The sequence below is a fragment of the Triturus cristatus genome, chromosome 3_1 (genome assembly GCF_964204655.1).
Source record: "Triturus cristatus chromosome 3_1, aTriCri1.1, whole genome shotgun sequence".
Taxonomy (NCBI): Eukaryota; Metazoa; Chordata; class Amphibia; order Caudata; family Salamandridae; genus Triturus; species Triturus cristatus.
The window spans coordinates 364,851,956-364,877,288 of NC_140583.1; the positions used below are offsets into that span (position 1 = coordinate 364,851,956).

Sequence of the window (25,333 nt, forward strand, 5' to 3'; positions counted from 1 at the left end):
AATGACACAAAGGTTTGGTGTGTCCGGGCAAGGCGAAGGGTGTTGGGGTAGGAAACAGCAGGGAAGGTTCTGCAGGTGGAGATGGCATCAGCCATCCACCAGGCCCCAGTGGCTTTTCCAGGCAGAAAACTTCCCATCCATGTGGACTGTGGAGTGGAGGAATCCCCGAGTGGTAGTGGTAGTAGTCCCGGTCATCATCGGCGACAAAATTAAAGTCGCTTCCATCAAGAAGCGCTCGCAGCAGTAGAGGAGCCCGAATGCGGGAGAAAGTGTTGAAAAACAGGGATTGGTCAACATTGGGTGTGTAAATGATAACAAAATGAATATCCGATCCTTGCAAACAGTCCGTGAGAATAGAAAAGTGCTTCTTAGTGTCTACTTTCTAACTGGTGATTTGAAAGGGGATGCCCGATCGCACTAAAATTAGTGTCCCCCTATCAAAGGCTAACAGTGTGGTGTAGACTCCATGCCCCCTGCGATTGCCCAATGCCGCCCCCTCCCTGGCGTTGAGGTGAGGCTCCTGTAACCTTGACTTGATATGCGTGCACCTTATAGCACTTAAGCATATTATTCAAGCCCCACACATTCCATGAGAGATGTTTGTAGGCATAAACTTTATCCCCCATCCATAAGCAGCACTGCTCAACAGAACAGCAACTCTCCCCCCAGCTGTGCGAAAGCAAGTAATAGTACTGTCCCCCCATAGCCAGCAGAGACCTAAGAGAGACACTCGCTATAACCCAGAAAAGAAAAACAGCAACAACATCCCAACTCCCCAGAGCAGCAAGGCAATATCCCACCATCAAAACAAAGACACACAATCAAACAAACCGGGAGGTCAAATAGTCACCTACACTCCTCCTCTTGAGGTGTCAGAAACAGGACACAGTCTTCATAAAGAGGGGAGCCCCAGCGAGCCAACCCCACACTCAGCGATGTAGACCGAAGGAGAGAGCACACCTCCGCCGTAGGGGTCCACCCGAGCAGACAAGGATAGCCAACATAGGAGAGAAAGACAAAGCACCACATCACAGCCATGCGCAACCCCTCCTACCCCCCGCCCTTATAAAAACTGAGGTGGTCGCTGAAGATCATCAGCTGTATGCGGGTGACTTAAGGCAAATCCTCACTCTGAGCAGTGTCAAATGTATACTCAGATTGGGGCCCCGAATCCTAGCCACCCGATGTATCCTCAACCGAAGGCGAGTGCCACTACGAGTCCAAAGCCATGATTTTAGCCGCTATCTCCTCTGTATTCCACTGGTCATCTTGCACCTGTTCCAATCGTTGGAGCACCCCTCCATCCTCATCCGTATTTGGGCCGAGTCCGGGGTCACGGGCACTCCTCCATTCCTCCGCACTCAGTTCTAGCCAGTCCCACACTATAGGAAGCAGGCTTTAGAGAGGCTGAAGTAGATAATACCTTACTCTCTTTTGTCATAGTGTGGTTGAATAGTTAGGCTTATCAGAGGGCTGTATTAAGCATTTGTTGTACACACTCAGGCAAGAAATGCTTACACACACTCAAAGACTGAATCCAAGAACAATTGTTTTGTATAAAAATATTACTTTGTTAATTTTATTTTAGAACCAAGAGGAATTCAGTTGCAGGTAAGTACCAGTTTAAACTCACAATACTTTTCAGGTGCAGTATGAATGTGTTTGCGAAAGCAATAAGAATACTTTACAATGATACTGACAATACTTTGTGGTGTCAATCAACAGTAGCGTTGACTTAGCGATGTGAAAGATAACACTTAGTGCAAATATCAAGAACTGCAATGCAATCCTATAGGAGAAAGACAGTTATGCACATTTCTAGGTAAGTACTCGATTTACACATCCAGTCTTTGAGATTCTAGACCACCACTGGGCAAAGGTCAGATCAAGGTCGGTACTGCACGGCCAGCGGCACTGGGGTGGCCGGGTGCAGAGGTCACTGAGCCCAATGTTAGACAATAGAGACCGGAGGCACCCACAGAGGTGCAGGTAGGCACCTGCGGTTACAGGGCACAGGCCCCGGGTGTTTAGGCAAGCACAGGGGGGGCCACAAGGCTGCACCACCCATACACCACCAGTGACACAGGGGCGGCCGGGTGCATGGGGCATATCCTCATAGGACACCCAATGCAAGTGAATGGAGAATCTCAGTTGCACAAAGAGGCTGCAGGCTTGGACCAGGAGGCTGGCCAAAGGTGACCAACAGCTGGGCAGGTAAGTGGAGGTGTCGGTGGACGCCTGGGCTTCGTCGGCTGAGCTCCCCAAAGTCGAGGGGCTGAGGATGCACGGGTGCTGTTGGAAGTCGGAACTTCTTTACCGGAGCCAGTCACAGTCAGAAAGACCCTTCGAGATGAGGTTGCAGGTGACTTTTGGAGTCCAGGAGAGGTCAGCCACCAATGGTTTCGAGGTCAGGATCGCTGAGGAGACTTCACTGGGCAGGTAGGCCACTCTGACTCGGGCCGTGAGCGTTGGGTGCAGATTGGGCTGGCATCGTAGTTTCAGCTGGGTCCGGAGTCCTTGGAGTGGGTTTCTTGTGGAAAGAGTTGCTGTCCTCTGGAGATCTGGTCTTTGTTGAAGTGCAGGCAGTCATCCTTGGGTTTCTTTAATTCGCTGGCTGCTGGACAGGATTCACCTTTTTTTTCAGAGTCTTTAAGCGGGAGACAGGCCGGTAAGCCTGGGGCCAAATCAGTAGTAGTTCTCAGGCTTGGCTGCACAACATCTTTTTTGTCCTTCTTAGGTCACAGAAATCTGAGGATCAAGGTTCTGGGGTGCCACTAAATGCTGAATTATGGGGTGTTACAGCTACTGGCAGGTAGTAGTCAATGGGCTACTTACCTTTAGGGTGGCTACACCCTTTGTATTTCCTCTCCCTTTGGGGAGGGGGCATCCCGTAATCCTTTTGGCTTAAATCCTTCCACTCAGCCTGGAGGGTTTTTTAACTACAGCTTGGGACACATTAGGGATGGTCCTGGCTGAGAGGGGACACACCTCTCATGACTCCTTATTTTTCCGCCGACCTTGCTGCCAAATTAGAGCTTGGTCGGGGGAGGCATCTCCACCAGCTAGAGAGGCCCTGGCTAGCATTAAGAAGGCTAGGAAGCCTTTGAGGCTCACCGCCTTGAATGCTGTTCCTGCTTGTGGGGTAGGCGAGAAGCACCTCCTCCTCAAGCAGGCTTTGGTTCTGACCCCCAAGAGCGCAAGGCTCCCACTTCAGGGGGTCAGAAGCAGGTCTGTAAGTGGCAGGCTGGTGCAGACCAGTCAGCTGCACACCAGAGAGTTGTCCTTTTTTTCAGGGGGCATCTCTAAGATGCCCTCTTAGTGTATTTTACAGTAAATCCAACACTGGCATCAGTGTTGGTTTATTATGCTGAGAAGTTAGATATCAAACGTTCTAGCATTCAGTAAAGCCAACATGGAGCAGTGGAGTTCGTAATGACAAACTCCCAACCTATGTACTCAATATGGCTTCATTGCACTTACAATGTCTATGAATGGACTTAGACACTGTAGGGGCATATTACTCATTCAGCTATACCCTCACCTGTGGTATTCTCCTCCATCTTGTGAGCTGCAGCCTACATGTGCCCCAGATTGCAGTGAGCAGAGTCCAGGAAGTGGTAAGGAGGCAGACTTGTGCTGTCTCTTCCCTAAAAAATGATTTTCCCTACCTGTGATTGCATCATCTTTTCTTTTTTAAATTTCTTTAACTGTCTTTACCTGTGGTTGTTACAGTTTAAAATTGTAGTTTTAACCTGCCCTTGATTGCATCACGTATCACCTGTTTTGTGCTGAAACTTGTAGTTTTTCCTGCCCATGACTGCTTCCATTTAACCTGTTGAATTGTGGGATTTGCAGTCCAAACTTTCCTCTCATTCCCCGTGACTACCGTTTTTTCCCTCCAAATTTCTCATTTGCTCTGTGCTAAGACCTGTATGTTAAGCAGTGCACCCCCAGCCACCATTTTGTGTTAACAAGTCATTGATACCAGTCCACCCCCCCCCCCCACCCCCTCAGCATCAGGGATATTATACATCAGAGGGTGCTCTGAGACAGCAGTAATCTGCTGTGTGCTGTTTAAACTGTATTTAATAGGAACTGTGCACTTCGTTTTTTGGCCAGGAGAGGGAGTAAAGTTTTATTTAAACAGTATTGTTAAAGGAAAGGTTTGTTAGGCCCTTACCTGCAGAAGTCCAAAGTGTGAATTGAGCCTGTCTGTCTCCTAGGAGATTTCCGAATAGAGCAGCAGCTTCCAACTCCCTGGCCAGCAAACTTTGTCTGAGGTAGCTGGGCCCTTATATAGTCTGCTATTGTTTGGTACATGTGTACACTGATTGGTAGTTGTATCTGGTGTTTCTATTGGATTAGGGCTAGTGTCCACATTCGTTGGGTATTTGAGGGTTCTGATTGGTTTCTGGGTCTGTGATTCAATCAGTGTAGGGTTGGGACTAGGACTAGGGTTTGGATTTCTATTGGAAGTAGGGATTAGGGCTTCCTGTGTTGGTTGTTGGGACTAGAGTGGGACTAGGGATAGGGTGGGGCCTTTAATTAGAAGTAGCAATTAGGGCTTCTGGTGTGATTGGTTGCTGGACTAGGTGTGGGACTAAGGGTAGGGTTAGGCTTTCTGTTGGAAGTAGGGACTAGGGCTTCCTGATCCATTGGTTGCTTGGACTTGGGTTGGGACTACTGGCAGGCCTCTATTGGACGTAGAGATCAGGGTTTTTTAAACTGATTGGTTGCTTGGACTAGGGCTAAAATTGGCTGTAAGGTCCTGGTCTCCTACTGGTTCCAGATTTTAGGGGTAGTGTTGTGATTGATAGTGTTAGAGGTAGGGTTCCCATTGGCCGGAGTGGTCACCTGATTACTAGGGCTATAAAAGGCCAGGGTTAGGGCGTCTCAGCCAGGGCGTCAAGGCTAAGGGCGGAGAGGACAAGGGCAGTTGCCTGTTTGAGCCTGTGAAGGGCGGAGAGGACAAGGGCAGTTGCCTGTTTCAGCCTGTAAAGGGCAGAGAGGACAAGGGCAGTTGCCTGTTTGAGCCTGTTCAAGACTGGTCGGGACTAGGGCCAGAAATGCTGCCCATTTTCCCATTCAGTAATACCCGCCCTATGTATGTGTCCCTCTGTATATAAGCATTTATTTTCACCATAGATGTGTACCTAGCTTTGTGTATTGCTTTGTATAAACCTCTAGAATAATTATGTTATAAAAAAAAATAAGAAAAAAATAATCATCTTTGGTCTACATGTACTTGCATCCATTGTGCATCTGTGTACCTCCATGTACTTGGATCTGTGTGTCTGTTACTTTTCTCCTGAAAAAGCATATCCAATGCACTACCCTATTTCTCATCCTCTACCTCTATCAATATCTTTACATATACGTGCCTCCTTTATGCATCTATATACTTTCAATGTACTTATGGATCTATATATTTATCACTTTCTTCTAATTTAGCATTTGCAATACACTACCCTACTTCTCAGCCTATACTTCTTTCAATATATCTTCTAGCCCAACTTTCTGACTCATCTCAAACTTCTTTCTACTACTCTTTCCAATGCACTACCCCATCTCTCACCCTATACATCTATCATTATATCCTCTACATCCACTCTCTCATTTATCCCAAATCCCATACCACTTCTATGATCCCCAAAATAACCCTTTCTAGACTCTCTCCTACTCTACCCCTCCTTGCATCATCTGACACCTCTTTTACTATACCGATCCCCAAAAACAATCCTTTCTAAACTCTTCCCTCTGACTCTTCCCCTCCAAAAACCCTTTTTACTCATCCAAAAGCCTCCTCCTACTGCTATGACCTAAAGAAAGAAATCCGTACTCTTCTATCCCTCCACTATCCCTTTCAATCAAAATAACAGACTAACATGTTCACTTCTCAGATTCCATATTCCACTATACTAATTTACCACTAATCCTTTTTGGGTTCCAGAGTAGCGTGCTACTCGCCACTAAAGCGCTGCAACACCCCATCAAGGTTACCAGGCGCGGTGCGTCCATTGGGGCGTTGCCCCCCCCGCACCCGCCCGCAGCTCCCTCCTCGGTGTCTCTGAACTTAGTTTACTTAAGTTTAGAGACGCCGAGGGTGGGGAGAACTGACAATGCATGTCAGTCAGCATGACGTCGGACCGTGGGCGGTCCGGCGTCATGTTGACTGACATGCATTGTCAGACAAGCCAGGGAAAGGCAGCACAAGTGCGCATGAGTGGGCTTGGAGAGTAATTTTTAGCCCGTGCCCAGTCATGCATTCTTGTGTTTTTACTGCCTTGCGCATGCCCATTAGGAGCCCCTCGGTCTCCTAATGGGCAGGCGGCGGGCGTAGCGTAAGTTGTGCCCTCAGCCAATCCTGGCGCTGCAGTAGCGCCAGGATTGGCTGAGGGGTTGCCACTCCAGTGCTGACGTGGTGTTCCGGTTTGAAGGGGGCAGGAGCTGAGGCGGTCAGGTAAGTTTTTGTTTTAATTTTATTCAGTTCTCCCGCTGCTGGTGGTTGGTTTGGGGTGGTGTTTTGGGTTAGGTGGTAGGGTTGGGGTGGTGTTTAGGGTTTAGGGTTGAAATTTGCTAGGGTTCCCGGAGTCTAGGGCTCAGGGCCCGATTCAGGTTCGTGCATAATGGTGATGGGAAGGTTTTAGTGTGGTTTTGCAAAATTCCATCCAGATTTGGCTGAGTTGGGGTTGGGAAGGTTTGGCTGGATTTGATGCAGATTTGGCTGGGTTGGTGTTGGGAAGGTTTTAGGGTGGTTTGTCAAAATTCCATCCAGATTTGTCTGATTTTGGGGTGTTTTTGTGGGTTTGCGGGGGGCTTGTGTTTCGGTGAAAAGTCGTACCCCTTGCAGTGGATGGATTTGTGCAATTCTTGCTGGGATTCTTGGGAATGGCTGGAACTAGTCTCCCAGTGAGTTTGAAGATGATCGAAGTAGTGGAAGTGCGAAAAAAGAGCATTTTTTGTGAAGGCCCGGATTGCAATGTTATCCAATGGGCTGTTGGGGTGCGTGGAGAAGTGTTTTTTAGGGGGTTCCAGTGGATCGACAGGAACGGGGCTGCTGTGAGTGGCAGGGAGGTGGAATTGATGGGCGTGCAGGAAGTTTGGAAGGAATCGATCAATGGGAAGGGTGTTTTTTGGCAAAGTCGAGGAAGGGAAAGAGCTGCCATAGGAGCCCATGTTAAACGTGTGTAGGAAGGTGGATATCGGACTATGGTTACCCCCAACTTTTTGCCTAGTGTCTAGCTGGTTTTTCGACTTAGTTGGCCTGAGATCCTGCCATTCAGGGTCTCAGGCTGTCTGCTCTCTCTTTAAAATGGACTCCATGTACCCTAGGTGCATTCCCAATTGGTAAGGATCACCTTATTGGACCCTGTACAGTGTACCCTAGGTACCCAGGGCATAGGTGTACCCTAGGCCTCCCAGGGGCTGCAGCATGTATTATGCCACCCCTGGCCTGGCCTTCCAATCAGACACAACTGGCTGATCACTCAGCTGGGGCAAGGTCGTGTAATCACCCCTTGCTTAGATATAGTATACCTATATCTACCCTTAAAATAGACACATGTGTACCTATCAGCCACTCCTATGGCAGGCCTTAACAATCCTGGAGGCAGAGTGCTTGGTAACATGTGAGATGGTGCTCTAGCATGAGCTGAGCCTGTCTGCAGCTTTCGGAACCATGTCCTTATAGCTGTTCTATGATATAGCCTACCATATACTCTTAAAGTGCCTTATAATCTTAAACGGTTATGGTAACTATGGTTTGGCTTTATCAAAACATGTCGTGTAAGGTGTCTAACACTTTGGAATAATACCCCCATACCATTTCTGGTGATGAGGATATTATTCCTCCCTTCTAGAGGGAGAGACATGTTAAAATCCTACTTTGCTGTTTAACTCTAACCAAAGCCTCAGCATCACAAAATGGATGCTGCTGCCACAGACACAAGTCTGACCTCCTGCTGCTGGGAGTGATCCCGGCAAGGGAGGCTTGGACAATAGGTTTCCTGCTTGGGGAGGTGCTAGCACCTCCCCAGACAGACTTTAGTGTATTGGGGCAGGGAGGGCTGAAAGGAATGAGACATGCCTGGGGCACACAAGGTGTCCCATGCATAGTCCAGTTCAAACCGGTGCTGGGGCACACCAGCCCCAGCCCTGGCGCGAAACTGGACAAAGGGAAGGGGGTGTAACCACCCCCCTCCCAGGTCCCACCCATAAGGCGTGACCTAGCATGTAACCCAGCCCCCCAGATTAGTATAAGAGTGGGAGTTGGGCCCCAGGAGATTAGATTATCCTGAACCTGCAACTTGAACAGAAACTCTGGACCTTCGACGAAAGAAGAAGACTGAAGAATCTCCCTTGTGGCCAAGGAGTGGCTACCCTGTGCAAACAGGCACCATCAAGAGACTACCCTTTGCTTTGCTAAAGTTCTACGAGGGACCGACTGCAGAGCCCGACCAGAGCCTTGACCTCCAGACTTCTCCGACCCTGATCCACATCCACAGCCGAGGTGAGATTCGTGGAGGCGACGAGAGACGTGGGACTGGCTACCTGGGAAAAGTGGCTAGTATCTTCAAGCGCAGCTTCTGAGGCACCCTCGAAGTTGTGCAACGGGGATTGAGAAGCCCCAACCCCAAGCACCATCTGCACCGAAGATCAGCCCCCCACACTCCACGAGTCCTGCGTGGGGCCCTTCTGCATTTTCCTGCTTGCCGCGTCTGTCCGGTTGCTTGCCCGCTGGCTAGTGGCCTTTGTGACGACGCATCCTGTAAACTTCACCGCTGGTTTGGCTCCTCCAGACTGGCTCCTGCTTCTTTGAAAAAGAGAAGCACCCCAGACCTTCCTGGTCTGCACCAGAAGCAAGTCCTCCGTTCTTCGTGGGTTCCGCTTGCCAAGGCTTGGTGAGTCCTAGTCCAACTTCGACGCCGCCGACAGCAAGAGCCTTCGTGGGACAGCTCGCCTCCTGGTCCTGGTCGTCCTCGACGTTCCCTGGTCCTCGTGGCTGCAACGACAAGCTTCACCTTCACCTGCAATCTTCACGACATCGCCTGGTTCCTTCCTGGTTCCACGTGGTCACTGGCTAGTGACCTTGACTCTGTCCCTTCTGCTTGCAGGTCTCCTCTCTTCTTGATCCCAGCCTTGGGATCCACCGGACACTCTTCACTGACTGCCTGTCAGCAACTTTCCTTCAGGCATCCATAGAAGTCCACGACGAAGCCCGACGCAAGTTCACACCTCTGCACCCGCAGCCTGTGGGCTAGGTAACTTGGGTACTTCGGTGCTCACAAGGGTAGTGACTATCCTAAGGTCTAGTTTCCGAGTCTCGACTCTCTAGCTGCTTCAGAAGTGTCCTTAAACTGTTTATTTCTAAACTGTACTAATTCTATCGACTTTTACGCATTACGCGTGAGTGTTTCCACTCTGCACCTGAATCCCGTGGGCCTCCCACTTCCTAACTGTTGCTAGTGTAGTGTAGCCCCAGCGATTCCCTAGGCCTAGGCCTATCCTATTTCCGTGACAGTGGTCCTTATACCACTTACTTAGTATATGGTTTGTGTGGCCCCTAGGGCCTAACTGTATTACTTACTTGTGTGACTTAATGTATGCTTGAATAAGACTGTGTTGTACTTGCCTCTAATCTCATAAAGAGTGCTGAGGGTTTGACTAGAATAAATACACTTTATTTTATATATATATCTGTTGTGGTGTCCTTTCATTTGGTATTCAAGGGATTATATATGGTATCACAGCTGGCTTCACATGCCATTCAGAGTTTAGCCTAAGACTGCTCTTGTCCATGCTACCACTAGGATAGCTGGTCTATAAGGTTGACTTTACAACCAATCACCATAAGGGTTGTTTGGACTGATATAAGGTGTACACTAGAACTAGTGACATCATACATCAGGCCAACTTCTCACAACGTGAGTTTTGCATGTTTTTGGGTTTGATTATAGGGTGTTGCAGGTGGTTCCGAGTGGATTTGCTTAGCTGGGATCAGAGTTGGGAAGGTCTAATTTTTATTGCAAGTGGTTTGAAGAAAATCCATGGAGGGGGGAGGTGTGTTTTGGGCCTAGTTTCAGAGTGCGTTTTGACGCGACTTTAGGCCTTTGGGAGCTGGCGGTAATGCACATGTTTGGGATGTTAATTTAGGGTGTTCTATGTTTTTGGGAATGGGTTTAGGGGTGTGGGCGCAATGGTGGGAAGGTCTAGTTTGTGTGAAAAAGAGCAGTTTGGTTGTAGTTGAAGGGGAAAGGGTAATTTGACCCTGTTTTCTAGGTGTATTTTGTGCCATTGGCGAAGATTGCCTGTACTGGGTAATTGCAGGTGTGTGGGATACGAATAAGCTAGAGCGATAGAAATAAACAGATAGCGGTTGGAGAGAGAGAGGTGAGGAGAGGTAGAGGCGAGGATAAACGGAAGCATGTGCACCACACCAGGCTTGGCAGCTTTATCTCCCACCTTTGCGCCGAAGTGGTAAGCTAGCATCCAGGTTATGTTCGGTGCACTCCTCCAGCACTTTTACGCCACGCCATTTTCAATTGTCACCAGCCTGAAGGTTACAAGTGATATATAAATGCAAACCTTTTTCCCTTTTCTACCCCTCCCCAACCCTTCTCAATCCAAATAACTAACACATCCACCACTCAAATTACTTCATATTTCACTATACTTTTTTTCAATGCTAATCTTTATGGGTTCTGGAGTAGGTGCCTTCGCCAGAAAAGCGCTTCAACACCCACCAGGGGTAACAGGTGCTATATGAATGTAAACCTTTCTTCCCCTTCTGTCCCTCTGTCCTTCCCTCTCCAAATAACTGACTAATATCCACCACTCAATTACTTTAATATTTCACCATACTAATTCACCACTAATTCGTTATGGGTTTCCGGAGTAGCGGGCTTCAACACCCCATCAGGGGTAACGAGCGCTATATAAATACAAACCTTTTTTCCTCTTCTATCCTTCTGCTATCCTCCTGAATCCAAATAACTGACTAACATATCCACCACTTAAAATTTACTTGCATGTTTCACTATACTAATTCAACACTAATCCTCTATGGGTCCCGGAGTAGCGTGCTACGAGCCGAAAAAGCGTTTCGACACCTCATCAGGGGTAGTAAGCGCTATACAAATGCAATTACAATACAATTACAATACAATAGTGCACCCTGCCTTTGCGCTGTATGGCCTGCTAGAGGGGTGACTTACCTATGCCACAGGCAGTGGTTTAAAGGCATGGCACGCAAGAATGTGTGCCATGTCGGCTCTTCAGGCTTAGCTGCACCAAAACACACAGTCTGCAGTGGCAGAGGGTGTGTGCTTGGTAAGGGGTCCCAGTACATGCTGCAGCGCTTAGAGACCCTCTCTGGTCACATGACCCTTGGTACCAGAGGTACCTTTTACATGTGACTTATATGTGTGCCAGTTGTGGAAACTAGGCTACCCTTTTTAGGAAAGAACACAGGCACTGGGAAACTGATTAGCAGGGACCCAGTGCACATTCAGTCAAAGTGCATCAGATAGCAGGTAAGAAAGTGGGGGGTAACTATGCAAAAAGGGGCAGTTTCCTATACACACCTCACCTGGATCCGAGAAGAACATGGTTCCTTGGCAGTGATAACCCGCAGATGCACGGGGTATAGCATGGCATACTTAACTCCCAATTCTATGTGCTTCCATTTGGCCTTCAGGAACGAGGCTATCCACCTGTGTATTGCCAAGGTAATGTATGGGAAGATCATCACCTTACTTTTATTGACACATATCTCCACAAGATTTCAGTTGCAATTTAAAATGTGATCGCAGTCACAGAAATGTAAAAGGTTGGCCACAGTAGAGCGTGGCGCATCTCCAGGCGATGGTGGGCTGGCCGTCACCCTGTGCACGTGTTCTAGGGCAAAGAAAAAGGAGAGGCCCTTCGGGGCTATGACGTGTTGAAGCCAGCCCTCAAGGAAAGCAACAATGTCCATGCCTTCCACTTTTTCAGGCATCCTCACCACTCGTATGTTATTCCTTCGGGCATGACCTTCTGAGTTCTCTGCCTGGGGCTGCTTAGCACGGACCCTATCTAGAACAGCCTCCATCTGGATCTTCATATCTCCCGTTGTTTGGATCATTTCCTGTAGGGTAAAGCTCAGTAGCTGTGAGTTTCTTTCGAGTCTCTAATGGCCAGCAGGAAAGAGTCCAACTTGTCCTGTTGGACCTGCGCCAATCCCTCCTGTGTTTTAGCCCAACCTCTGGCTGCTGGAGGACCCTCCGCTACCGGCACTGGGATCTCTTTCCAGCAACTTTGGTGCCACATGATCATAGGGGAGGATATGAAGGACAATATAGGGCCACCGAACACCAGGTATTGAAAAGTAGGCGCAACCTCTCACTCCCTGAACAGGAACTTTTGCTTGGGGCCACACCCAGTGTATCATCCAAGGTGAGGTCGTAGGCAGCCCTGGGTACACGTCCAGAAGTGTAAAGGGGGGCTTCACACAAGGCAGGAGCGGTCAAAACAGGCAGCAGAGTGACCCAGGAGATCTCTGTAATAGGCCCCAGGGGGTACGCAGTGTTCGCAGGTAAGAAGGGAGCCAAGAAGCGGTAGCCATCAGCAGGCCAACTAGACTAGATCTCAGGCCCCTCAGGCCGTCAGTCAATGGGTATCCCCATACAAAGGCACAGCAGGGGTCTAATGGCAAAGGTAGTTGACATAGTGTTCCATCTCATACAGTGCTCATGAAAGGCCTACCAAGCCATTGTCCCTCCTCCAGCAGTCCTGCACGCTACGAGTAGGGCAGTTAACCCCCTCCCCCCCCCCCCCACCCCCAGCCTAATGCTAGAAACATACACTACAGTCCTCGACTCCCTGTTAATTGATCTAGCACTAAATAAAGTTTCATGTTCATACTCACCTGTGGTATTCTAGTCGTCTTTTCAACAAGTAGTAAAGTGTTATCATCCCTTTTTGCTTTGCTCTGTGACATCCCAATGTCTGAATCTTGCAATGGATTCTAAGATATACACCTGTGTTGCTGAGGGTAAACATTGACAGCCTTAAGTTGTTATGCCTTCTTATCATAGCCAAATTTCACAGTTTGTTATGATGTTTAAATGTAAATAGCCTCAAATCTGCCAGGGGCATATATCACTCTATTGAGGGATGTGGGCTGAATCAAAATTGTTGTGGAACAACGTAATCAATGCAGTTTTTGGGAATATTTAGAGACCTTTTAATTGAGGTCTGGTATGGCAAATCACATTCTCTAGAAGGAAGGAAATCAGACAGAGTTCTGCCTATGATAATGGCTTCGACCTCTGATTCCCAAATTAAAGCCATATACAGATACATTGTGTAGCTTCCTCCAATTGAAGAAGGTTCCAATTCAGTGAAATTCAACAGGTTGTGTTCTGATCCTGGGCCGGAAATCACCCATGAGCAATAGTTTTTGGGACTTTGTTTGCTGGTATGTAGCCAGGTTTAAGATACTTCTTCATGAAGAATGTTAGGATAGTCGATATTTTGATCCAATTGTTGGTATACCTCACAGCAACCTATCATTACCTTCAGGATTATCCTTTCTGCCTTTTAGCCGGTAAAATTCAGAAATCTGTGCTTTGGCTTCTTGTTTGGAGTCCAAGAGAGAGAGAGCCATCTGCTTATGAAATCCGCCAGGAATTCCCCAGCCACTCGGGATTGAAAGCCCATTTCCCCCTGTATGTGCCCTCTTCTTCCCAAATTCCTTTCTAAGGGGTTTTTGGATTTTCCTGTTAATTAAATCTTTACTGTACCAAAAACATTTCAGAATCCATCTTATCCGGCAGAGAGGTCTTTTCACACCCTTGATGTGGAAAGAGAGTTAAAGAGTTATGTAGATAAGACCAAAGACTTAAAGTCCAAACAGTGAAATATGGTTCATCATGGGCAGGCTTTGCCTCATTGAAACAATTACTGTCTAGGTGGATAGTTTTTCGCGTTCTCCTGTGCTGTCAAAAAGCTAATAATACTTTTCCTTGGTAGACCAAAGGCCCATTCAATCAAGGGTAAACTGAGAAATATTTAAATTTCTGGGATTTGCAAAGCATTAAACTGGAGATCTGCTTACATCTCTACGAGACACTATCATCTTGATTCAGACTTGTAAAGTCTCTTTGGTTAGGTCTATGGATCTCATCCCTCGAAAATTCTGGAATGAGCTTGCTATTCCATTCAGTGCTTAGGGTTATCAATGGAGATCCCTGGAAAGAGATGGGAAGGCTTCTTATCTGTAATCCTAGTTCTACTTCAGTTGAATCTGCACTAAAATCATAAGCAACTAACCTCCCTCCCTGATAGTAAATATATACTTGATTCTCTTTGGGGCGTCAGAAAACTGAAGTAACTGACACCTATGACCCATGATGATACACTGCAGGTCTAGGGTCCTTAAAGACACAGTGTCCAGTTTAAGTTTAGTATATCTATAACCTCTAGCGCTACATTACTCTTTCATTCACTTTAAAATAATATAAAACTGGTTTGTGAAGGAACTATCTGTAAGAGACTTCTGGCCTCAGATTCCTTACCATAGAATATTCCCCAGGCGTCAGACTGGATCCAGAATCTGAGCAGTGCCCGAGGTTGGGTAATTCGGCTCTGAGTTGCTTCATTCATGCTGGAAAAGATACGCATGGTGTTTATATAGGCGCCATTCCAGGGTGCTGACATCAGTTCCTTCTTTTCTGCGTCATCCGTGCAGATCTGAATAGAGCTCTGGTCAGTCATTTTTTACTGGAATTTTATGACTTGGGAAAAGTGAAAAAGTCCAAAAAGTCAAGGGTCCAAGTCAGCAGACAAGTCATGGGACTGACTTAACAAATCAAGACCTAAGCCATACTCTCTCAAGCAATTGCTATTTGTAGAAACGCAGCCAAGTTCACTATATGCTCGGACTTGTTATAACCGACTCGGTAGGCAGAACGATTGCGTCGTCAGTGGCACTCAGAAGCCACGCCTGGTTGCGCTCTATTGGCTTTTTGGGAGATGTCCAGGCATCCCTTATGGCCATGATTTCAGTGAGACTGACCCTGAGGCTGCTGGGCCTTATTGCCTTCTGCATCCTGCTGGTGAAGCATTCCTGTTGGCATATGCAGTCTCTGCAGTGGTACCGAAGGTCCAGTGGCTTCAGCATCAGGTGAATCTCTCCGACCTGGTCCAGATATTGGGAGGAACTGCAAGAGACCGGCTAATGAACAGCGATTCGATCAGTGGCAGTCCCCTTTTCCTTTCCCATCCACGACTTACAGTGGTCACAGATGCATCGCTTCTGGGTTGGGGTGGCCATTTGAAGATGTGGAGGTTAGTGGACTCTAGTCTCTGGCAGAGTCTCAGGTCCGCATCAACATGTTGGAGTTTAGAACAATACGCTTGGCAATGAGAGCCTTCCTTCTGGCCATTAAGGCGAGGCTGGTTGGGGTGTTCTCGAACATTTCCACCGCCATGTGATACTGCAACAAACAGGGTGGAGTGTCCTGGGCCGAGGCAGGACGCTCTGCGCTTTTGGACATAGCTGGAACGTCAGGACATCTTCCTGGTCATGCAGTAACTGGCAGGATCTCTAAACGCCAGGGTGGACAAACTCAGCCGGTGATGATTTGTGGATCACGAGTGGCCTCTTCACCTTCATCTTCAGAGATTGCGGACACCCTTGGTTAGATCTATTTGCCACTGCTGAGAACGCGCAATTTCAGCACTTGTGTGCAATGGAGCATCCAAGTCTGCTGCCTCAGAGACTCTTTTAGTCTCGAGTAGTGCTCAGGACTCCTCCTTCCTGCCAGTACTACTACTGCCCAAAGCTCTCAGGAAGATCAAGAACGACTGGGCTGAAGTCATTTTAGTGGCTCCAGATTGGGCATGGAGAGTATGGGTATGAACGTCTGAGCATGAGTCTCAGTCCTTCGATCAGGTTGCCTCTTTGGGAGAGTCTCTTGTCTCAACAACAGGGCAGGACTCCACACCTGAAGCTGCACACTTCCACCTGCAGGTGTGGAGATTTAATGGTGACAGCTCAGAATTTTCAATCTACTTCCTGAAGTGTGAAACCTCATCTTAGCAGCCTGGCATCCCCGCACCAAGACTGTATATGTCGATGGGAAAAATTTGTGGCTTGGTGTGCTTTCAAATCCATCTCGGTGCTCTTGCTAGACCAACCTTCTATGTTGAAGTCATTATTGTGACACGCTTCCTGAAAGGTTTGCAACACATTTTTTCCCTCACACCTTTCATTATGCCCCTGTGGGGCCTCAATATATTACTTATGTTTCTGATGGACTCTCCCCTAGATTAGAGCTCATGCACAGTTGATCTTTTTTGATTGCTCCCCATCAAAACAGTGTTTCTCGTGACTATTACATCCAGGAGGGTTTGTGAGTTGCATGCACTCTCAGTCAACCCTCCTTATACCGCCTTCTCCACAACCTTTTCACATCGGACAGAATACATCACGATGCTGACTTTCTTTTTTTAAACTCTTTTTATTATTAAAGTAATTGGTACAGCATATATCAATACAGACACAACAGCTCACTTTAAATAAAACAGTTGAACGTCTCATATTCATTAGTCATCCCATGTTCGCTTACCCCCCCCCCATTCATCAGTGATGGAATCTGCAACAGGCATTGACCATGGTGGGCTGCTTCCCTGGGCCGAAGGGGAGGTACAAATGTTACCCCTATACGCGTACCATTTTCCCCCTACCCTATCCCACTTCTTGGGGCATCCTCTATTCGTGTTGACCGCCTTTTCTGCAAACATGCACCAGTCAATATCTCGCTCCCACTCTTCTTGGGTCGGCAGTTCGGGCACACCTCATTTACGGGCAATGTTATGCTTAGCAATCATAAAGCCAGTGGCCCCCCAGGGTTGGTCCATATGAGTCATGTTGATGGTCTCACACACATTGAGCAGACATAGTTTGGGCGACAGTCAGAGCAACACCACAAACTCTGATGATGACTACGTTTACTGCGTTCCAGTACGTCTGGATAGTTGGACATTCCCAGAGTGTGTGATAAAATGTACCCATCCCCCCACATCTCCTTCTACATTCTGTAGTAGGGGATCTCTGTGTATAGTCATAATCTAGTGAATAGTCCCGCCCATGTGCGTGGACCCCGGAGCAATAAAAATAATCTCTTAAGTTGTCAAGCCATGCAGACCTGCATCTACACTTAAGAGAGAATTTCAAAGACAGATAATGCAGCCTATATCCAGAGGCTACACTGTTCAGTATTTCAACTAGAAAAATTCCACCAACAACCACCAACAGCACTGCCTGCCCAGCCTTTTCCACAGAGAAAAACCTGCCTCTTCCAGCAAAAGCCTCTGGAATGATAGAGAGGAAGGAATGGACAGACAAGCCCCATAGGCTGCCATTATGTGGCTCAGAACAGGATACTGTGCCTTTAAGAAAACTTTCCAGGACTTTTCCAGTATCCCAGAATGCACAGCAGGTCCCTTTTACTTTCAGTTCTTTTTTCCGGCTCCTGCTAGCAGGACCCTGGAGCATTGAGCTCTCCCTTTTCAAGGGTTTATTGGTGATTTTTGTCAAATTTTCAAGTGTTTTAGTGTTATTTCCTTCTGGTGTTGTCAACATGCCTGGCTTGTTTGACAAGTGCCCAGAGTGCGATAGGAAGAAAGCTAAGTCAGACCCACACAGGGTGTGTATAGGCTGCCTTCCCTAGTCCCATGTGCAGGAAGAGTGTGAGATCTGCCACTCGTTCTCAGCCAGGACCCTGAGAGAAAGAATGAAGATCAGGCTCCAAGTCCTGGAGGACAGAAGGCTGAAGGCACAAGGTGGGTCAGGAGGGGCTGATTCTGCCCATGCTGAGGCCTCTGGGGGGCAGGAAGACCGGCAAACGCCACCATTCTCCACCGGCGTCGATGAAGTCGACTAAGGTGTCGAGAGGGATGACTACGGTCTGTTCGCCTTCTCCCCAAGGCTCTGGGGAGAAGCGACGTCGACGTTCAACGTCGAGGGAACTGACCAGGCCACCGTCAACTTCGCCGTCGAGGCTTCGACGTCGAGATCAGGCCCGGCGTCGGCACTCACCGTCGAGGGGAGGTCGCCGGTTGCCGTCGGCGAAGAGGAGACGGTCGCCGTCGAGGCACTCGCCGTCGAGGCACTCGTCGAGGCGGCGTTCGCCGTCGAGGCACCCGCCGTCGAGGCACTCACCGGCGACGTCGAGGAGGCGATCGACGTCACGGAGGCGATCGACGTCACGGAGGCGATCGACGTCACGGAGGCGATCGACGTCACGGAGGCGATCGACGTCGAGGAGGCGATCGACGTCGAGGAGGCGATCGACGTCGAGGAGGCGATCGACGTCGAGGAGGCGATCGACGTCGAGGAGGCGATCGACGTCGAGGAGGCGATCGACGTCGAGGAGGCGATCGACGTCGAGGAGGCGATCGACGTCGAAGAGGGATTCATCGACGTCGAGGAGGCGCAGGGGGCGCCCGGACACCAGGAGTCCCTCGGCGGAGTCCCCGAGCTCGGGGTACTCAGTGCTGTATATGCCTCCTCCTCCGCCACCGCCACTGCCGCCACCACCGCCGCCGCAAATTCCTCCTCCTCCTCATCCTACTCCTCCAATTCCGCCTCGCAGACCTTCGGGCTCACCAGTGGTTCCGACACGATCGGTCTCGTTACCCAGGTATCCGACGCCGCCGCAGGGAAGGCCTAGGCCGCGGCGCCAGGGTGAGCCACCGCAGCCGGGCCCGGCGAGGCCGGCGGCCAGACCGAGGCCAAGGAGATCGCGCTCCCGCTCCGGACGGAGAGGGAGATCGCGGAGCCGTGGGCGTTCGTCGTCAACATCGAGGCGACGCCACAGGAGGCGCAGATCCAGATCACACACTCGATCATCTGCCAGGGACTTCTCACCGACGTTGTCGAACTCGCCCGGGACGAGGGTGTCGCCGGTTGACGATCTGGTCTCCTTCCAGGAGGTACTACTGAGGGGTGCAGCCAAGTTGGGAATCACGGTGATGGTACCGACACCTACGACGTCCGTGATATTCGAGACGCTGCACAAGAAGCACCTGTCTCGCCCCCTGCTGCCTCTCGTGCCGGGACTGGTGGAGCCCGCTATGGAGTTGTTCCTCACTCCGGCAGTGACGAAATCCGCCCCCTCCCGGCTCATGAAGAAGTATCGGGCCCCGGACTCGGACCCGACCTTTTTGAGGACGGACCCTAAGCCGGACTCAGTCATTGTGACGACGGCGAGGAAGCAGCATGCTACCACCCCTTCATCGACAGATCCGCCCGACAAGGAGAGCCGATGGCTAGACTCGGCGGGCAGGAAGGTCTGTGGGACGGCTGCTACCTCCATGAATGCGGCAAGTGCCGGGGCTCTGTTGGGGCGTTAGGACCGTGCCCTGTGGGAGTCTCTCCAGCAGTACGCGGAGCTGCTGCTGTAGGAGAGTAGGGTCTGCTTTCTATGTTCACCCCCACTTTTTGCTTTTGCTTTACTGGTTTTCGACTTAGATGTGGCTGTGGGCCTGCTAATCAGACCCACAGCCCTGCTGTTCTCTCTCTAAATTAATACTATGCACTTTAGGTGCATAACCATTTGGATAGGATCACCTTATTGGCCCCTGTACAGTGTACCTTAGGTACCCAGGGCATAGGTGTACCCTAGGCCTACCAGGGGCTGCAGCATGTATTATGCCACCCCTGGCCTGGCCTTCCATTTTGACACAACTGGCTGATCCCTCAGCTGGGGCAAGGTCGTGTAATCACCCCTTGCTTAGGTGTAGTATTCCTATACCTATCTTATATATAGACACATGTGTACCTATCAGCCACTCCTATGGCAGGCCTTAACAATCCTGGAGGCAGAGTGCTTGGTAACATGTGAGATAGTGCTCTAGCATGAGCTGAGCCTGTCTGCAGCTTTCGGAACCATGTCCTTATAGCTGTTCTATGATATAGCCTACCATATACTCTTAAAGTGCCTTATAATCTTAAACGGTTATGGTAACTATGGTTTGGCTGTATCAAAACATGTCGTGTAAGGTGTCTAACACTTTGGAATAATACCCCCATCCCATTTCTGGGGATGAGGATATTATCCCTCCCTTCTAGAGGGAGAAGACATGTTGAAACCTACTTACCCGCTTAAAGTTAACCAGAGCCCCAGCATCACAAAATGGATGCTGCTGCCATGACACAAGTCTGACCTCCTGCTGCTGGGAGTGATCCCAGCACGGGAGGCTTGGACAATAGGTTTCCTGCCTTGGGAGGTGCGAGCACCACCCCAGACAGGCCTTAGTGTATTGGGGCAGGGAGGGATGAAAGAAACGAGACACTGCCTGGGGCACACAAGGTGTCCCATGCATAGTCCAGTTCAAACCGGTGCTGGGGCACGCCAGCCCCAGTCCTGGCGCGAAACTGGACAAAGGGAAGGGGGTGTAGCTGGGCCCCAGGAGATTAGATTATCCTGAACCTGCAAACTTGAACAGAAACTCTGGACCTTCGACATTCGACGAAAGAAGAAGACTGAAGAATCTCCCTTGTGGCCAAGGAGTGGCTACCCTGTGCAAACAGGCACCATCAAGAGAATTACCCTTTGCTTTGCTGAAGTTCTTCGAGGGACCGACTGCAGAGCCCGACCAGAGCCTTGACTTCCAGACTTCTCCGACCCTGATCCACATCCACAGCCGAGCTGAGATCCGTGGAGGCGACGAGAGACGTGGGACCGGCTACCTGGGAAAAGTGGCGAGTATCTTCCAGCGCAGCTTCTGAGGCACCCTCGAGGTTGTGCACCGGGGATTGAGAAGCCCCAACCCCAAGCACCATCTGCACCGAAGATCAGCCCCCCACACTCCACGAGTCCTGCGTGGGGCCCTTCTGCATTTTCCTGCTTGCCGCATCTGTCCGGTTGCTTGCCCGTTGGCTAGTAACCTTTGCGACGACACACCTTCGATTTTCCACTGCTGGTTTGGCTCCTCCAGACTGGCTCCTGCTCCTCTGTAAAAGAGAAGCACCCCAGACCTTCCTGGTCTGCACCAGAAGCAAGTCCTCCATTCTTCGTGGGTTCCGCTTGCCAAGGCTTGGTGAGTTCTAGTTCGACTTCGACGCTGCCGACAGCAAGAGCCTTCGTGGGACAGCTCGCCTCCTGGTCCTGGTCGTCCTCGACGTCTCCTGGTACCCGTGGCTGCTGCGACAAGCTTCACCTATTCACCTGCAATCTTCACGACATCGCCTGGTTCATTCCTGGTTCCACATGGTCACTGGCTAGTGACCCAGACTCTGTCCCTTCTGCTTGCAGGTATCCTTCCTTCTTGATCCCGGCCTTGGGATCCACCGGACACTCTTCACTGACTGCCTGTCAGCAACTTTCCTTCAGGCATCCATAGAAGTCCACGACGAAACCCGACGCAAGTTCCCACCTATGCACCCGCAGCCCATGGGCTAGGTAACTTGGGTACTTCGATGCTCACAAGGGTATTGACTATCCTAGGGTCTAGTTTCTGAGTCTCGACTTTCTAGCTATACCAGAAGTGTCCTAAAACTGCTTATTTCTAACTGCTAGTGATTCTATTGACTTTTACGCATTACGCGTGAGTGTTTCCACTCTGCACCTGAATCCCGTGGGCCTCCCACTTTCTAACTGTTGGTAGTGTAGTGTAGCCCCAGCGATTCCCTAGGCCTAGGCCTATTCTATTTCCGTGACAGTGGTCCTTATACCACTTACTTAGTATATGGTTTGCGTGGCCCCTAGGGCCTAACAGTATTACTTACCTGTGTGACTTAATGTATACTTGAATAAGACTGTGTTGTACTTACCTCGAATCTCATAAAGAGTGCTGAGGGTTTGACTAGAATAAATACACTTTATTTTATATATATATCTGTTGTGGTGTGTGTAGGAGAGTAGGGTCTGCTTTCTATGTTCACCCCCACTTTTTGCTTTTGCTTTACTGGTTTACGACTTAGATGTGGCTGTGGGCCTGCTAATCAGACCCACAGCCCTGCTGTTCTCTCTCTAAATTACTACTATGTACTTTAGGTGCATAACCCATTTGGATAGGATCACCTTATTGGCCCCTGTACAGTGTACCCTAGGTACCCAGGGCATAGGTGTACCCTAGGCCTACCAGGGGCTGCAGCATGTATTGTGCCACCCCTGGCCTGGCCTTCCATTTTGACACAACTGGCTGATCACTCAGCTGGGGCAAGGTCGTGTAATCACCCCTTGCTTAGGTGTAGTATTCCTATACCTAACTTACATATAGACACATGTGTACCTATCAGTCACTCCTATGGCAGGCCTTGACAATCCTGGAGGCAGAGTGCTTGGTAACACGTGAGATGGTGCTCTAGCATGAGCTGAGCCTGTCTGCAGCTTTCGGAACCTTGTCCTTATAGCTGTTCTATGATCTAGCCTACCATATACTCTTAAAGTGCCTTATAATCTTAGACGGTTATGGTAACTATGGTTGGGCTTTATCAAAACATGTCGTGTAAGGTGTCTAACACTCGGGAATAATACCCCCATGCCATTTCTGGACATGAGAATATTATTCCCCCCTTCTAGAGGGAAAGACATGTTAAAATCATACTTCAACTGTTAGCCTCTGACCAAAGCCTCAGCATCACAAAATGGATGCTGCTGCCACGACACAAGTCTGACCTCCTGCTGCTGGGAGTGATCCCAGCCAGGGAGGCCTGGACAAAAGGTTTCCTGCTTGGGGAGGTGCTAGCACCTCCCCAGACAGCCTTTAGTGTATTGGGGCAGGGTGGGCTGAAAGGAATGAGACATGCCTGGGGCACACAAGGTGTTCCTTGCATAGTCCAGTTCAAACCGGCGCTGGGGCACTCCAGCCCCAGCTCTGGCGCGAAACTGGACAAAGGGAAGTGGGTGTAACCACCCCCTCCCAGTACCCACCCATAAGGCGTGACCTAGCAGGTATCCCAGCCCCCCAGATTAGTATAAGAGTGGGAGTTGGGCCTCAAGACTTTAGATTATCCTGAACCTGCAAAACTGAACAGAAACTCTGGACCTTCGACATTCGACGAAAGAAGAAGACTGAAGAATCTCCCTTGTAGCCAAGGAGTGGCTACCCTGTGCAAACAGGCACCATCAAGTGACTACCCTTTGCTTTGTGAAACGTTCGACGAGGAACCGACTGCAGAGCCCGACCAGAACCTTGATTTCCAGACTTCTCCGACCCTCATCCACATCTGCAGCAGAGCTGAGATCCGTGGAGGCGACGAGCGACGTGGGACCGGCTACCTGGGAAAAGTGGCTAGTAACTTACAGCGCAGCTTCTGAGGCACCCTCGAAGTTGTGCACCGGGGATTGAGAAGCCCCAACCCCAAGCACCATCTGCACCGAAGACCAGCCCCCCACACTCCACGAGTCCTGCGTGGGGCCCTTCAGCATTTTCCTGCTTGCCGCGTCTGTCCGGTTGCTTGCCCGCTGGCTAGTGGCCTTTGTGACGACGCTCCCTGAAATCTTCTGCGCTGGTTTGGCTCCTCCAGACTGGCTCCCGCTTCTCTGCAAAGAAGAAGCACCCCAGACCTTCCTGGTCTGCACCAGAAGCAAGTCCCTTGTTCTTCGTGGGTTCCGCTTGCCAAGGCTTGGTGAGTCCTAGTCCAACTTCGACGCCGCCGACAGCAAGAGCCTTCGTGGGACAGCTCGCCTCCTGGTCCTGGTCGTCCTCGACGCTTCCTGGTCCTCCTGGCTGCAGCGACAAGCTTCACCTACACCTGCAACTCTTCACGACATCGCCTGGTTCCTTCCTGGTTCCACGTGGTCACTGGCTAGTGACCTTGACTCTGTCCCCTCTGCTTGCAGGTTTCTTCTCTTCTTGATCCCAGGCTTGGGATCCACCGGACACTCTCTCCTGACTGCCTGTCAGCATCTTTCTTCAGGCATCCATAGGAGTCGACGACGAAAACGACGCATCTTCACCCCTATGCACCCGCAGCCTGTGGGCTAGGTAACTTGGGTACTCCGGTGCTCATCAGGATAGTGACTATCCTAGTGTCTAGTTTTCAAGTCTCAACTTCCTAGCTACTCCGGAAGTGTCCTAAATCTATCTATTTCTAAACTGTAACATTGCTATTGACTTTTACGCATTACGCGTGAGTGTTTCCACTCTGCACACGAATCCCGTGGGCCTCCCACTTCCTAACTAACGCTAGTGTAGTGTAGCCCCAGCGATTCCCTAGGCCTAGGCCTATTCTATTTCCGTGACAGTGGTTCTTATACCACTTATTTAGTATATGGTTTGCGTGGCCCCTAGGGCCTAACTGTATTACTTACCTGTGTGACTTACTGTATGCATTAATAAGACTGTGTTGTACTTACCTCTAATCTCATAAAGAGTGCTGAGGGTTTGACTAGAATAAATACACTTTATTTTATATATATATCTGTTGTGGTGTCCTTTCATTTGGTATTCAAGGGATTATATATGGTATCACAGCTGGCTTCACATGCCATTCAGAGTTTAGCCTAAGACTGCTCTTGTCCATGCTACCACTAGGATAGCTGGTCTATAAGGTTGACTTTACAACCAATCACCATAAGGGTATTTGGACTGATATAAGGTGTACACTATAACTAGGGACATCATACATCAGGCCAACTTCTCACAGTGTCCTTTCATTTGGTATTCAAGGGATTACATATGGTATAACAGCTGGCTTCACATGCCATTCAGAGTTTAGCCTAAGACTGCTCTTGTCCATGCTACCACTAGGATAGCTGGTCTATAAGGTTGACTTTACAACCAATCACCATAAGGGTTGTTTGGACTGATATAAGGTGTGCACTAGAACTAGTGACATCATACATCAGGCCAACTTCTCACAGCTGCCTCGCGACAAGAGGGAAGACTTCTTGGAGACTTTACGTGAGGGGATGCTGGTCTCAAACCAGGTTATCAGTGCGGCAGCGGATGTGTCTCTGCTGGCGGCGCATGGGTACTGTCATGGCGTCCACCAACGACATCACGCGTGGCTTCGCCTGACCTCGCTCAAGCCGGAGGCTCAACATAGAGTGGCCAATCTGCCTTTCTCGGGGAAACCCTGTTCGGGCAGCATGCGGATGACGAGATGGCCCGCATGAAGAGGGAGGCGGAGACCCTGACGGCTGTCGGGTTGGAGAAGCCAGAAAAGAAGAAGCGCCCGTTCCAGAGACGGTTCGGGTCTGCGGGCAGAGAGCGTGGGCAGGCCTCTGGACAGCAGCAACACCAGCAGCAGCAGTTCCGTAAACCCTTCCAGAAACGCCAGAAGGGTAGAGGGGACCAGCAGTCCGCTACTGCTACCAAGGGCCCGGCCGGGTCTCGG

At 49.7% G+C, this 25,333-nt stretch overlaps 1 protein-coding gene across 4 annotated transcripts in view; it reads left to right on the forward strand.

The window, feature by feature from the left end:
- The window catches only part of NEDD4 (NEDD4 E3 ubiquitin protein ligase), a 1,922,401-nt gene that overhangs the window by 826,359 nt on the left and 1,070,709 nt on the right, over positions 1-25,333 (forward strand). The gene's annotated exons all lie outside the window — the stretch shown is intronic.